Below are 13,789 nucleotides of genomic sequence, written 5' to 3'. Positions count from 1 at the left end.
CATCGGTAGCCCCTGTGACATAGTAAGGGCAAAGGCTATCAGCACCATTTGATACTGGCACGGAGGGTATTAGTGTAGGGGATGTCTCCCGCCCCCCCCCCCCAACCCCGCTAGACCACCAGGTACATGTAAAAGGTTTTGGGGGGTTCAGGAGGGTGGGGAAAGCTAAGGGGTCAATTTTAAAGGGTCGGATTTTTTTTTATCTGCTCGGGCCTCACTAAAAAAAAATTAGCGATGTGAATTGGAATTGGAACAGATTCCGATTCACATCTCTACCGATCAGATTTTGTTCTCCCTCCAGCCGAACCCGATCGTTAAAACGATCAGGCACATGATTCACATCCCTAATATATACTATGAACCAGCCGATTTAAAAAGGTTTCTTGAATCTAAAAAATTAATAGGCAATAGTAGTGCAGACAATATAAATAGCAGGGAATAGGAAAAAGAGAGTGCAAAATACTTTCATTTGGATGATCAATTTCCTTAGATAGCTCAGATTAGAGATATATACTGTAGTATTATATGATAATTATTATATCAATTCATTAGCGGGCAGATTTTAAAAAACTACGCCCGCATGTACTTTTGTTCACGCGACCAGCGCAAACAAAAGTACGCCGGATTTTAATAGATACACGCGTAGCTGCACGGATCTTTTGAAATCCGGGGTTGTCACACACAAGGCTAACCGACCCCCCCAGTCCTATCTAACCCCCCCACCTTTGTTGGAAAAGTTACGCCTGCCCGAGGCAGGCGTAACTTGTGCATGCCGGGCCGGCTGCCGGTGCACCATGTTCTGGTCCGGGGGCTGGTCCAGAGGCCGTGGCCATGCCCCCGGGCTAGAACCATGCCCACAGCCCCACCCCTGAACACCCCAATTATGCGCCGGCCGCGACACCCCCCTGACATGCACCCGACATGCCCCCCAGGAAAGCTCCACGACTTACACGCATCCCAGGGCTTTGCGTGTGCCGGCAGCCTATGCAACATAGGCTCAGCACATGCAAGGGGAGCTCGGCGCAGGTTTTCGGGGGATACGCGCATATCTTACACGCGTACCCCTTTGAAAATCTGCCCCTAGGTGTTTATTACTTTAATGGTATTTTCATTTACAGGTCTAATTTGTAATTAGTGCAATGTTACATATTTTATTCTTTTTCAAGTTAAATTTGAAACTGAAAATTAATGATGTCTGTACTGTACCTTGACAGCTGTTTGTCATAAATATTTTGAAAATTAATAAAATATAAATTAAAAATAAATAAATAAATAAATAAAAGTAATCTTCATAGCATTTTTGAGATTTGCAATTCTTCCAAACTGTCTTTGTTTAAAAAAAAAAAAAAAAAGAATGCATAATGTATTGAGCTATCTTTATGAATATTTTTAGGGCTGGAAATCTGGATCAGCTGCATCTATGATATTTACTATACTGCTTTCTACCTTGTTTTATTTATGTAATCTATTTTTTTAATACCAAAAATGAATTAGAATGTTATTCTTTCAAAGTCAAACACACAAAGAAATATTTACGACAAATGCTTTATGCACATCAAATTTGAAATTCAACAACAACAACAAAATAGCACCAAGGTTCCATCTTGTTGCAATACAAAATGCTTGATCAGACACACATTTTCTGTGCATATATCAAAGAAAATCATATTTGCTGTGAGAAAAAAAAAAGATAGTCTTACTCTCCCACCAGGCATACTACGATTTAAGATTATTTATCAATGATTTATTAGTGTACTGAGTATCAAACAAATTCTGTGATATGTACTTCCTTAGGTTCTGCACCAGGGTTCCATGACAGAGAAAAAGAGAAAGAAATTCTAAAAAAAAAATGAAGGCATGGAAGGAGCTTCAGATCAAGTTGGAACCCCCCCAGGCTCTGAAGTGGGCACTGAAGAAACAGTTACAGCAAGATATAGTCTATGATTTATTTGTTGTTTTTTTTTTCTGCAAGAAGAATACAGATAAGCGAAGAGCTGGCTCTACTGTATTCAGAAAATATAAAAGTATAAAAGTCTGTTTAATTTTATAAATATCTACATGTTACAATAAGAATTATTATTATTATTAATACATTTTGTGAAATAATTTATCAGAGATACAATATGTTGATATAATATGAAACAAGTGTTAACATTTTTACTATGATGCTCTATTTCCTATTAATAAATACCAAAGCAATGCCTTAGAATTTAAAAGTGAAAGTTTCCCTACAAATAAAGCTAACTTTATATTGAATAACACTGTACTAATACTCTTCAAAATATCTGTATCTTTTCTGGACACACTGGATGGGCCATTTTGGTCTTTCTCTGCTGTCATTTTTTATGTTACAGTGTTGCTATAAGAGAAAACAAATGTTAAAATACTTTCATATACTCAGCTTCTACTATTTCATGGAAACATATGCTAATAGCAGGATCAGCTAGGGATGTGCAGGCAAAAAGTTTTCGTTGCGTACACTATCCGTATTCGTGGGGGGTCAATTCCGTTTCATGCGGAAGTATGGAGAATTCAATAAGTTGTCGATCTGTAAATACGTTACTACTAAATTAACTACAACCCCCAACCTCCTGACCCCCCCAAGACTTACCAAAACTCCCTGGTGGTCCAGCGGTGGGGTTCAGGAACTCACTCAGACCCTCGGTGCTAGTTTCATAATGGCGCTGATTAGGGGTGTGCATTTGTTTTGAACTTAAATGAAAAACACAACTTTTTTTTTTTTTAAATTAAAAAAGTGATGAGGCGAAAACGATCGGATTTCCAACTTATTCAACATAGCTATGTTGAATAAGTTGGAAATCGCGATTGTTGATCCTAAATAAAAATTTAAACCCCTCACCCTCCTTAATCCCCCCCCCCCCCAAGACTTACCAAAACTCCCTGGTGGTACAGCAGGGAGTCAGGATGCCATTTCTGAACTCCTTTGATTTGTAGTATGTCACATTGACTCTATACAGAGTCTCTCTCTCTCTCAAAAACATTTTCTGGTATAATACTCAGAAAAAACTCCCACTTGCATACTCAATGTAGAATTTGTGCTGTGATAAGTCTCTAATCTTATTTGAAACATGACCCTTTCAATGTACTATCCTGGAAGCCTACACTTTCAGGGTTTCTGCCTAGTAACAACAGAAGTGCTGGGCACAGATCACAATAGTCCACCACCACAATCTGGGCTGAAGACTAATCTGAAATAAAGTTAGAGCAGGGGGACCCTGGATACTACTCATTTTTACAAAATAGGACTCAGAAGGGGAGAGTGGTAGCACCAGTCCTGGTGCTTATAAAAAAAATCATATAAATTATGCACCGCCTCAATATTTAATAGCATATGCTAAAAAAAATCAGAGTGGCCTTGTTTCTAAATAAGACTAACATAAAACAATAAGAAATACACATTTCCTAAGACATAATACAAAACCAGTAAAACAACCATATTCCAAAAATATTTAAATCTCTCAAAGGGCAGAACAATCCTTACAGTAAACAGATTTCATTTTGAAAAGAAAATAAATGCATAACTAAAGCATCAGAAAGGAATCAAATTTGATCATTGATCCTAATGTCAGACAGGTGTGCAGTGGCATTTTATTTTGGTTCATTTTTTCATTTCAAATCTAACAATCATTAATTTGGTTCATTAAAAAAATAAAATAAATAAAAAATTGTTTGCTTTATTCATTCCTTTCCCATTAAAGTCAAAAGGGAAGCAATGCTGCCTATTTTGGGCTCCCAAATTGGAATTTTCTAATCATTTCTAATAAAACTTGTGGATGGACACCATCAAAAGGGTAAAGATATTCAACGTGGAACCGAAAGTGGCATGAATTCTCAAGGATCTACAATAGGGAATAATACTACCAGCAATGACAGACGCTCTCTAAAGCATCGATCATCATCAGAGGAAAGCAGCAGCAAGAGTGGCCAGTGCACTCCAAGGCTCCAAAAGTGGGATAAAGGGCACAAAACAAGTGTCATAAACTTTCCAAGGCTACACAAATGGGGTCAAATGGCACTAAGTGTGGAATGAACAGTTCAAAGCACCATAGAAGGTAAACAAAGGAACATCAGCAGCACTTCCATAATGAATAGACATGAGATAGATTTGCATACATTTGAGACCCAGGGTATGTAAATATCTCTTATGCATATTCATTGCATTAATCCTAAAAACCCGACTGTCTCCTGGAGAGGATTGGAACACACAGATTTAAGATATAAGCTAGGATTAACAGTATTATGACACAGTACAAATGTTTGATAAAAATGACTTATAAAACTGCACTGTTGTGAAGTATGAAAAGTGCACCAAACTATTTCCTTTTATCTTTATAGCACTATATTCTGTGATTGCTTATATGAATAATGACAATATATTGTTTTTAACAATATAATGAAAAAATGAGAAAAGACAACCAGCATATAACAAAAGTGAGCATAATTCATCAAATACAATACATTGATTTTACAGATATGATCCATTGTTAATAAGCACTTGATTATGATTATTTACACAGAAATTGAAAAATCATTTTTACTCCTTCTTGGAACTGCTGTTCTATACAGTATTATTTTTCTATATACATGAAATGGACAGAAATAATCATTTAGGGAAGTATAAGTTGCTTGAAGTGCATTACCTTTAAATCTCAGACAAAGAAATATCTACATTCAGTTATTAATCTTCCTGTGCCAGAACACTTTTTCCCGGTACATGTACTGTTGTCCATGTTAGAACATTCCCACCATGTTTGTTTCCTCAATACACATTCCAGCCTCTGCTGTCATAACAAAGGACCATGTTCTGAGTGAAATTCAAAAAAGGCATAATGAAGAAAGAGAGAATGATTCCTACCCAACAGAGAGCAGTGAGCAGCAGACCTAGGAAAAGCTTCTTGACTCATGAAATAAATATTTTCAACAACGGATGAAAAAATAGAGTTGAATGGATACTAGCAACTTAAAAATCTGCTACTTAGTCAAGACAGCAGCTAGACTTGCTTGTATAATTAGATAATAAATATTGTCACTGATTACACTATAGAAATTAAAATTTAATTATTTTCATGAATTAGGTAGTCTTTCAGAGTTTTTATTTTCATAGCAATTTATCCATCTAAACTGACTGACTGAAAATTGTGCTCACTCATTCAGGCTGAAAGCATGTATGAACTGCCACAATGCAAGTACTTTTAGCTGCTTTGGGGGCTTCATCTTTGAGGGTCTGTTTTAGGTAAGATCAGAAAATAATGTACATTAGATTGTGTTTTCAAGTTTATGTGTGTCATTTTTTCCTTTCAAATTTCTAAAAGTAACCACAGACTTTATACCAAGGAAGAATGTTTGAAAATTTCTTGCTTAGAAAACATTAGGGTACATTTCCTAAAACATGGGTATCTTTTAAATAGGTAACAAAATAGTTAACCTAAGTTACCTACCTCTAAAATGATTTTTAACCACCTGAAAATGTGTGTTCTTTAATAATATGCATGTGTTTGCTGCATAGAAAAGAAGCTTTCATGGGAGTGGGGGAAGGGGTCATGTTATGGAATCACATCTGGAAGCTGCATAAATTGCCCAAAAGATTTGTACATTGTGGGTATGCTTCTAAAGCAGATAACCTATGCTATCAATTTGTAGGGATTTGCATTTGTTTCATTCGTTTAATTCATTTCATTCATTTCCCATTACATGTTAAATAGATGTGCATTTGTTTCATATGTTTCATACGTTTCATATTACATGCTTTTTTTTTTTTTTTTTTGAATAATGTTTATTGAGAGGTATAACAATTACAAATACAACAATGGCATAGTCATCTACCGATCAATATAGTAAACATTATACAAATGCATGATAATAAACCAAACCCCTCATGATATTATATAAAAGAAAATAGAGAATAGAAAAAGAGAGAAAAGCTAAGGAAAGAGAGAAAGTGTAGAGAAGAGAGAGGAAACCAAAAATAGAAAGATAAGTAAGACAGATACAGAAGTCACCCGCTAAGAGGTCAGCAGTATATAATCTCCATAAAACGTATTAGCATGATCCGGATAAAGAACTACCCAATTAAGTTAATGATAAAGTGTATTGGTCAAGCGGCTTCCACACCTGCGCCCAGGTAGTAAGTCGGCGAGATTTAATCGCCATCGCTTTCTCATATTTACTGTACATACAGACAGAGTTCCACCACATATGTTTAGAGAGGAGAGTACTCTGTTTCCAGTTAGCCAGAACATTATGTAATGCAATGAGCATTAAAAAATCTAACAATTTACCTTGAGCAGTGTTAAGCTCCAGAGTTGGGTCTCTACTACGTAAGATAACCATTTTATAAGTAATGGGACTTGATAGAGGTAGTATGCGAGAAATGATTAATCCGATCTGAGTCCAGAACTGTTTAACGTATGTACAGTAAAATAGCATGTGTGAGAGAGTGCTATTGGGGTTAGCGCAAGACCAACAAGTATGAGCTTGAGATAACCCCGCTCTGTGGATTCTCCACGGTGTCCATATAGCCCTATGCAGTACAAAATAAGAAGTTTGGGTTAAACTCGAGGAAAGGGATATACGCACAGATTTTTGCCATAACTCCTGCCATTGGTGATTGTCTAAGTTAACGTCCAAAGTTGACATCCAGTGGGATTGTAATCCCCGAAGGGAGCTGAAAGGCAGTTTAGACTTGAGAAATTTATAGATTCGAGAGGCAAGATGACCTTTTCCCTCGTAAAGGGCATAGAAAGAAATCAAGAATGGGTTAGAGCCAGACCATACAGTAGGGATATTCACATCTTTAACAGCATGTTGTAATTGTACCCAGGCATAAAACTGAGAAGTCGGTAACTGAAATAAATCTCTTAAATGAGCGAAAGGAAGTAATTGACCATTATCCAGGATATCAGATAGGAACCATATCCCACATTTCTGCCAATGAGGCCAGTTAAGACGGTTACCTCCCACTTTAATTAGCTGATTATGCCACAATGGAGCAAACTTAGAAAGCGCCCAAAGGGGAGTAGTATTGGGACGTAATTTATCAAACTCTGAAATTGCTAAATGCAGAGACCTCAAGATAGGGTTAGTGTTAGCAGTGCGGGATAATGGAACACCAGGGAAATATTCCACAGGAGCCGGGGGCAATAAAGACAATTCGATAGAAAGCCACCTGGGAGGAGTGGAAGAAGATGTCTCCTTTAGGAAATAATGAGAGCCTTGTTGCAAAATATAGGCCTGATGGTATACATAAAAATCTGGAAAATTGACACCGCCATATCTAGTAGTGCGTTTTAACTTAGCTAAAGCAATCCGAGGAGTTTTGTTATTCCACAAAAATTTAGTAAGAACCTGATCTACACGGGTATAAAAAGATTTAGAAAAAAAAATTGGGAGCATGGAGAGGACATATGTAATTCTCGGAGCTAAGACCATTTTAATGGAATCCAAGCGACCCCACCAGCTCAAATGTAGAGGAGACCAAGTTACAGTCGCCTCTTTAAGCTGCCGAAGAAGCAACTCTTCACAATTAGAGATCGTAAGATCAACATCTGCATGGAAAAGAATGCCCAAATATTTGAGTCCACTTTTTACTTTTTGAATTGGGATATCATCTATATTCACCAAGGAGCCGAGAAAATTTAAGGGGAGCATCTCAGTTTTATGCCAATTAATTTTGTACCCAGAAACCACCGAATAGGCAGAGATGAGAGTGAGCAATGAGGGGAGAGAAAGTTCAGGATTTGCGAGAAAAAGAAGAACATCATCGGCATATGCCGATAGCTTATATGTTTGATCACCAATACTTAGACCTTCTATGTTCACCGATTGCCGTATGGCTAGTAATAAGGGTTCCAGAGCCAGATTAAATAATAATGGGGATAAAGGACAGCCTTGGCGGGTGCCTCTATGTAATTGGAATGGGGAGGATGAACGATTATTGATAAATAAAAAAGATGTGGGAGAGGAATATAAGGCTTGGACCCAGTTTAGGAAAACCGGTCCAATACCAAACCATTCCAGGGAAGCCCATAAAAAAGGCCACTCAACACGATCAAATGCCTTTTCCGCATCTAATGATACCGCTACTGCAGGAAAAGACAATGAAGGAGCCCATGTCAAAATATGGAGGAACATGCGAGAATTATTAGCAATTAATCTATTTTTGAGAAAGCCAGATTGATCAGGGTGAATAATAGCACCCAACACAGAGGACAATCGTGTCGCCAATATTTTAGCGAAAATTTTATAGTCTGTATTCAGTAAGGAAATTGGTCTATAATTAGAGACAGAGGCAGGGTCACGACCTGGCTTTGGTAGAACTACCATACATGCTTCATTGAAGTTAGATGGACCAGAGGAAAGGGGAGACATAGATACAAAATAAGTATGTAAATGTGGAACAAGCGATTTTTTAAAAGCATGATAAAAGTCTGTGGAAAGACCATCTGGTCCAGGTGCCTTGCCCAAAGAAAGCGCAGTGATAGCTGAGGTGACCTCTTCCTGGGTGAAAGGAGCATCCAACCTGGAGGCTTGGTCTTCAGTGAGAGTCGGGTGATCAATAGTGTCTAAATAACGATGTATGTCAGTTTTGGAAGGATCCGCTTCAGTTTGATATAAGGAGTAATAAAAGGCACGAAATTCCCGAAGAATCTCTACATCAGTGGTCAAGGGAGTGTTATTGGAAGACAAAATCATATCAATTCGTTTTCTTTCTTGACGTTTCTTAAGATAGGAAGCTAACAAATGACCACATTTGTTATTTTCAGCGTAATAAGTCGCCTTCTGACGGTTGAGACTAAGCTGAACTTGAGAGCTTAGATGTTGGTTGTAGTGATATCTCGCTTTCAACAAGCTGGTGAGAGAGGGCAGCGTGGGATTAGTGATGTGCATTTGTTCTAGATCGTCCACTTCTTTCTGAAAATCAGCTAGGGTAGCACGATACGCCTTCTTGCATCGTATAGAATAGCTTATGATGGATCCTCGAATCGTCGCTTTGAATGCTTGCCATATAGTGTCAGGAGAGACCTCGGCCGCTGCGTTAAACCGGAAATACTCCTCAATGTGTTCACGGGTTGTAGAGAGAAACTGGGGGTCAGCTAAGTACGATGAATTAAATCTCCACCTGTGTTCAGCAGAGATTGTAGAGAGAAGCTTTAAGGTGATCTGTATAGCAGCGTGGTCAGAGATCAAAATGGGTTGTATAGATGCTGCATTGACATGCTGTACCAGATGTTTAGAAACCAGAAGTAGATCGATCCTGGAGTATGTGTTGTGGGGAGCGGAAAAAAAAGTATAGTCTTTAGTTGTAGGATGAAGTAAACGCCAAGGATCCGATAACCCATGTGACCGCATGAGCGCCTGCAAAGTTTTACAAGATTTGGTAATATGTGGGCGTAATTTAGTTGTTTTATCAAGAAAAGGATCCAAGACCTGATTGAAGTCACCACCAATAATTAGTGGAAGTGATGGAAAAGCAAGTAGTTGAGCAAACAAGTCCTGAAAGAAGACTGGGCTATCCACATTTGGAGCATATAAATTTAAGAAAAGATAAACTTGCTGTGCAATCTGAATTTGAGCCAAAGACCGACCATCTACCATCTTCATCAGCCGATGAATGTAGAATTTTAGCATCTAGCCTTTTATGTATCAAAATGGCAGTGCCTCTTTTCTTTTTGGATGCAGGGCTAAACAGCACGTGGCCCACCCACTGTTGTTTCAGTTTGAGGGCCTCCTGAGAAGAAAGGTGGGTCTCCTGTAAAAGAGCAATGTCAGTATGAAGCGTTTGAAGATAAGTCAACACCTTTTTTCGCTTAATCTGGTGTGTGAAGCCGTTGACATTTAAGGAGGTGATCTTGATATCAGTAATCTGTGAAGCCATAATCGCAGAATATGATTATATGTTGGGTAGCCATCAAACCATTCAAAAAAATTTAACCTCTCGGGTGAGAAAAAAGAAACAGAAAAGGGTAAAATTTCCAACTCAGAAAAAAGCAGTATCATAATGAGAAGAGAAAAAAAAAGAAAGGTGTAAAAAGCCATAAAAAAGAAACAATAGAAGCCAGACAGGCTACTTCGTGAAAAAGAGCCTCTTGTAGTGCCAGACGACACGAGTAACCAACTTCTCTCGCGCCAGACCATGACGTAGGGTTTTGGAATCCCCTGCTTGAAAAAAAAAAGGAGAAACAAACGATTCCTGAGAAGAAATGCAGAAGCTAAGTTCCAAAAACTGACTAGAGTCAGTACATCAAAAAAGAGAAAAAAGTAAACGGATCCTAATAGAGGATCAGTGATTCACTAGCCAGGCAATTGAAGATCAAAAGCAAATAGTTACGTTCCTGGAGTCCAAAAATAGTAGTCAGACATTAAAATACAAGGGCATGTCTATATTGAACATGGAAGTAAAATCGAAGAACATGCAAAAATAAACAAACGCACCAATAGCGTAAAGTATAGGCCATTGAGGGCCGATGAAAGGCCACGGACCTTTAATGGAGGACCAGCTAGAAAAAGAAAAGGAACTAATCAGGTTACCATTTCGGATGGACGGTCCTGGGAACATAGAAATTCTTCCAACGTTGTCGGGTTGGTGAAAGTTTGTGTGCGATTGAGATAAGTAATCCACATTTGAGCTGGATACAGAAGACCATATTGTGCCCCCAACGATTTGAGGCGTGGGCGTAAGGCTAAAAATTGCTTCCGTTTCGCCGCCGTCGCCTTAGCGAAATCCGGGACAAACATAATAGGGTTGCCCTGGAAAGTAATAGGAGCTTGAGTTTTCGCCGCCGTCAAAATAAGCTGTGTTTGTGGGTATCGGAGGACCTTAAAAATGATAGGCCGCGGGTACCTCGAGTCTCGGATGGGCCTCGCCGGGATCCGATGCGCCCTTTCTATTTCAAGAGGTTTGTCAAAAGTTATCTTTAAAGTAGAAGGGATAAGTTGTAGAACAAAAGCAACAGCGTCCGTACCTTCCATGCCCTCAGGAATACCAAGTATTCGAAGATTGTTGCGCCTGTTTCTGTTTGAAAGATCTTCAATTTCGGCCTGCATGAGTGTGATCTCCTGGCGTATGGTGGGAATAGATGATGCAGTTAACAACACTGAAGCGGTCTGGGCCTCCACATCATCCAATCTGGACTGAAAATGCGCCATTTGTTGAGCTACCGTCTTCAGCTCAAGTCCGATCGCGGTTGTGGCGTCGGTGTTTTTCTGTAGCATGTCTTTTAGTTGCTTGAGTTCAATAAGAACTAGGTCCGCAGACGCCATTGTTTTGCCAGCCGCTAATTTTTCAGGCGTAGGGGGGTCAGGCTTAGCTCGTTTCGACCCAGAAACCGCCGCGAAGGCTGCATCTATTTTCCCAGATTTGACAGCAGACATTCTGAAGGAAGAATAGTCCGTTCCCAGTCAGGTAACGTGAAGAATAAATGGGGATAATCAGATAGTAAAAGCGAGGTCTGGCGGAGCTCAGTGGTTAGTCGGCCATCTTGGTCGCCGCTCAAGAGCGCCCCCTCATATTACATGCTTGTATAGGAAACGTAAGAAACAAATGCACATCCCTATCAATTTGGGACACTTAAGAGTGCATGCATGCATTTAATCCCATAGCAACTTGATTTAAAAACACATTGTACTTAGATAACTTGTGATGCCTAAGTTTTACCTTAACGGAAAACATGTTTGATAAGATATGCCGTACTGGGTCAGACCAAGGGTCCATCAAGCCCAGCATCCTGTTTCCAACAGTGGCCAATCCAAGTCACACAAGTACCTGGCAAGTACCCAAACATTAAATAGATCTCAAGCTACTATTGCTTATTAATTAATAGCAGTTTATGGATTTTTCCTCTAGGAACTTATCCAATCCATTTTTTAAACCCATTTACACTAACTGCCATAACAACATTTTCTGGCAATGAATTTCAGAGCTTAAATATGCGCTGACAGGTACATTTTTAAAGCCTGGCATGCACAAATACTGGGAGATATGCATGTGGCCAGCCCATGCACACCCCAGGTGCATTTTTAAAATGGCCCAGACACGTGCATATATCCCCGGGGCAAGATCTGGGCAAGGTGGGGGTGGGGTGTCGCTGGCAGGGATAACAGCTATTAGGCCCTGCCCCGGGGAAGCACACACTGGTAGCCAGCTGATACAGAACTTACTACAGCTCAGGAGAGTAAGTTCAAAAACAAAAAAAAATAGGTTTGTTAGAGTAGGTTTAGGGGTTGGGAAGGAGAGGAAACAAGGGAGGAAGGATATTTAGGTAGACAGGGAAATTCCCTCCAGGTCCGCTCCTTAATTGGAGTGGACTGGGAGGGAACTGGGATTGTATCATCATGCATTTTTTTAGAAAAATCCCCCCCTTGCATGTGAGTCGCAAACCGCCGACACACGCATGCACTTACATAAAATTAGGCCCGCATGTGCACTAGAGATGTGAATCATTTTTTATGTTCATGTGTCGTTCTTTGTTTTTTGGCCACCGCTGAAAATGTCGTTTTTTTGCAGTTTGTGGTTTTTTTTCACGAAAAATCTTTTTTTGAGCTAGTGTCCGCTAACTCCCCGTTAGTGCGCACTAACAAAAACCGATTTTGTTATTATTGTTACTTTTTGTTAGTGCGCACTAATAGGAGTTAGTGCGCACTAACGGGAGTTAGCACACACTAATGGGGAGTTAGTGCGCACTAACTCCCGTTAGTGCTCACTAATCCAAAAAACAAATTTTCATGAAAAAATGGGAAAATCCCAATCATTTTTTGGGGTCCCCAATACATGCCGAATTGGACAATTTCGTTGAAATTTTCCAATTCGGAAAAAAATGAATGCACATCTCTAATGTGCACATGGGTATTGTATTTTATTCATGTGCACGGTGAAATGCTCATGTTATAAACTTAGTACATCCATGTACATGCTGGGAACTACATACATGTTTGAAAATCTACCTCTGAGTGAAAAATAATTTTCTCTAATTTGTTTTAAATGAGCTACTTGCTAACTTCATGGAGTGCCCCCTTTGTCCTTCTATTATCTGAGAGAGTAAATAACTGATTTATATTAACCTGCTCAAGTCCTTTCATGATTTTGTAGACCTCTATCAAACCCCTCCTTAGTCATCTCATCTCCAAACTGAACAGCCCTAACTTCTTTAGCCATTCCATGCCCCTTATCATTTTGGTCTCACTTCTCTGCATGTTCTCCAGAGCAACTATATCTTTTTTGAGATGTGGCGACCAGAATTGCACAGTTTTCAAGGTGTGGTCTCACCATAGAGTGATACAGAGGCATTATGACATCGACCATTTTCTTTGCCATTCCCTTCCTAATAATTCCTAACATTCTGTTTGCTTTTTTGACCACTACAGCACAGTGAGCCAACAATCTCAGTGTATTATCCAGTCCACTGTGAGGCTTAGATCTCATTCCTGGGTGGTAATTCCTAAGATAAAACTTAACATTGTGTAAGTACAGCAAGGGTTATTTTTCCCTATATTGATCATTATTTTTCCCTATATTGATCACCTTGTCTTTGTCCACATTAAATTCATTCTGCCATTTGGAAGCCCTATCTTTCAGTTTCAGAAAGTCCTCTTGAAATTTATCATAATCCGCTTGAGGTTTAACTACTCTGCATTAGGGATATGAATCATTTTTTGACGATTTAAAATATCATCCGATATCGTTAAAGAGTGCGATACAATAGAAATTCCCCCGATTTATTGTGAAAAATTGTTAATCGGGTTTGTGTCCAATAACGGGAGTTATTTGGGGGGG

This window comes from Rhinatrema bivittatum, chromosome 5 (assembly GCF_901001135.1).
Source record: "Rhinatrema bivittatum chromosome 5, aRhiBiv1.1, whole genome shotgun sequence".
In the NCBI taxonomy this organism is placed as follows: domain Eukaryota; kingdom Metazoa; phylum Chordata; class Amphibia; order Gymnophiona; family Rhinatrematidae; genus Rhinatrema; species Rhinatrema bivittatum.
Note: the sequence above shows the minus strand (reverse complement) of the source record.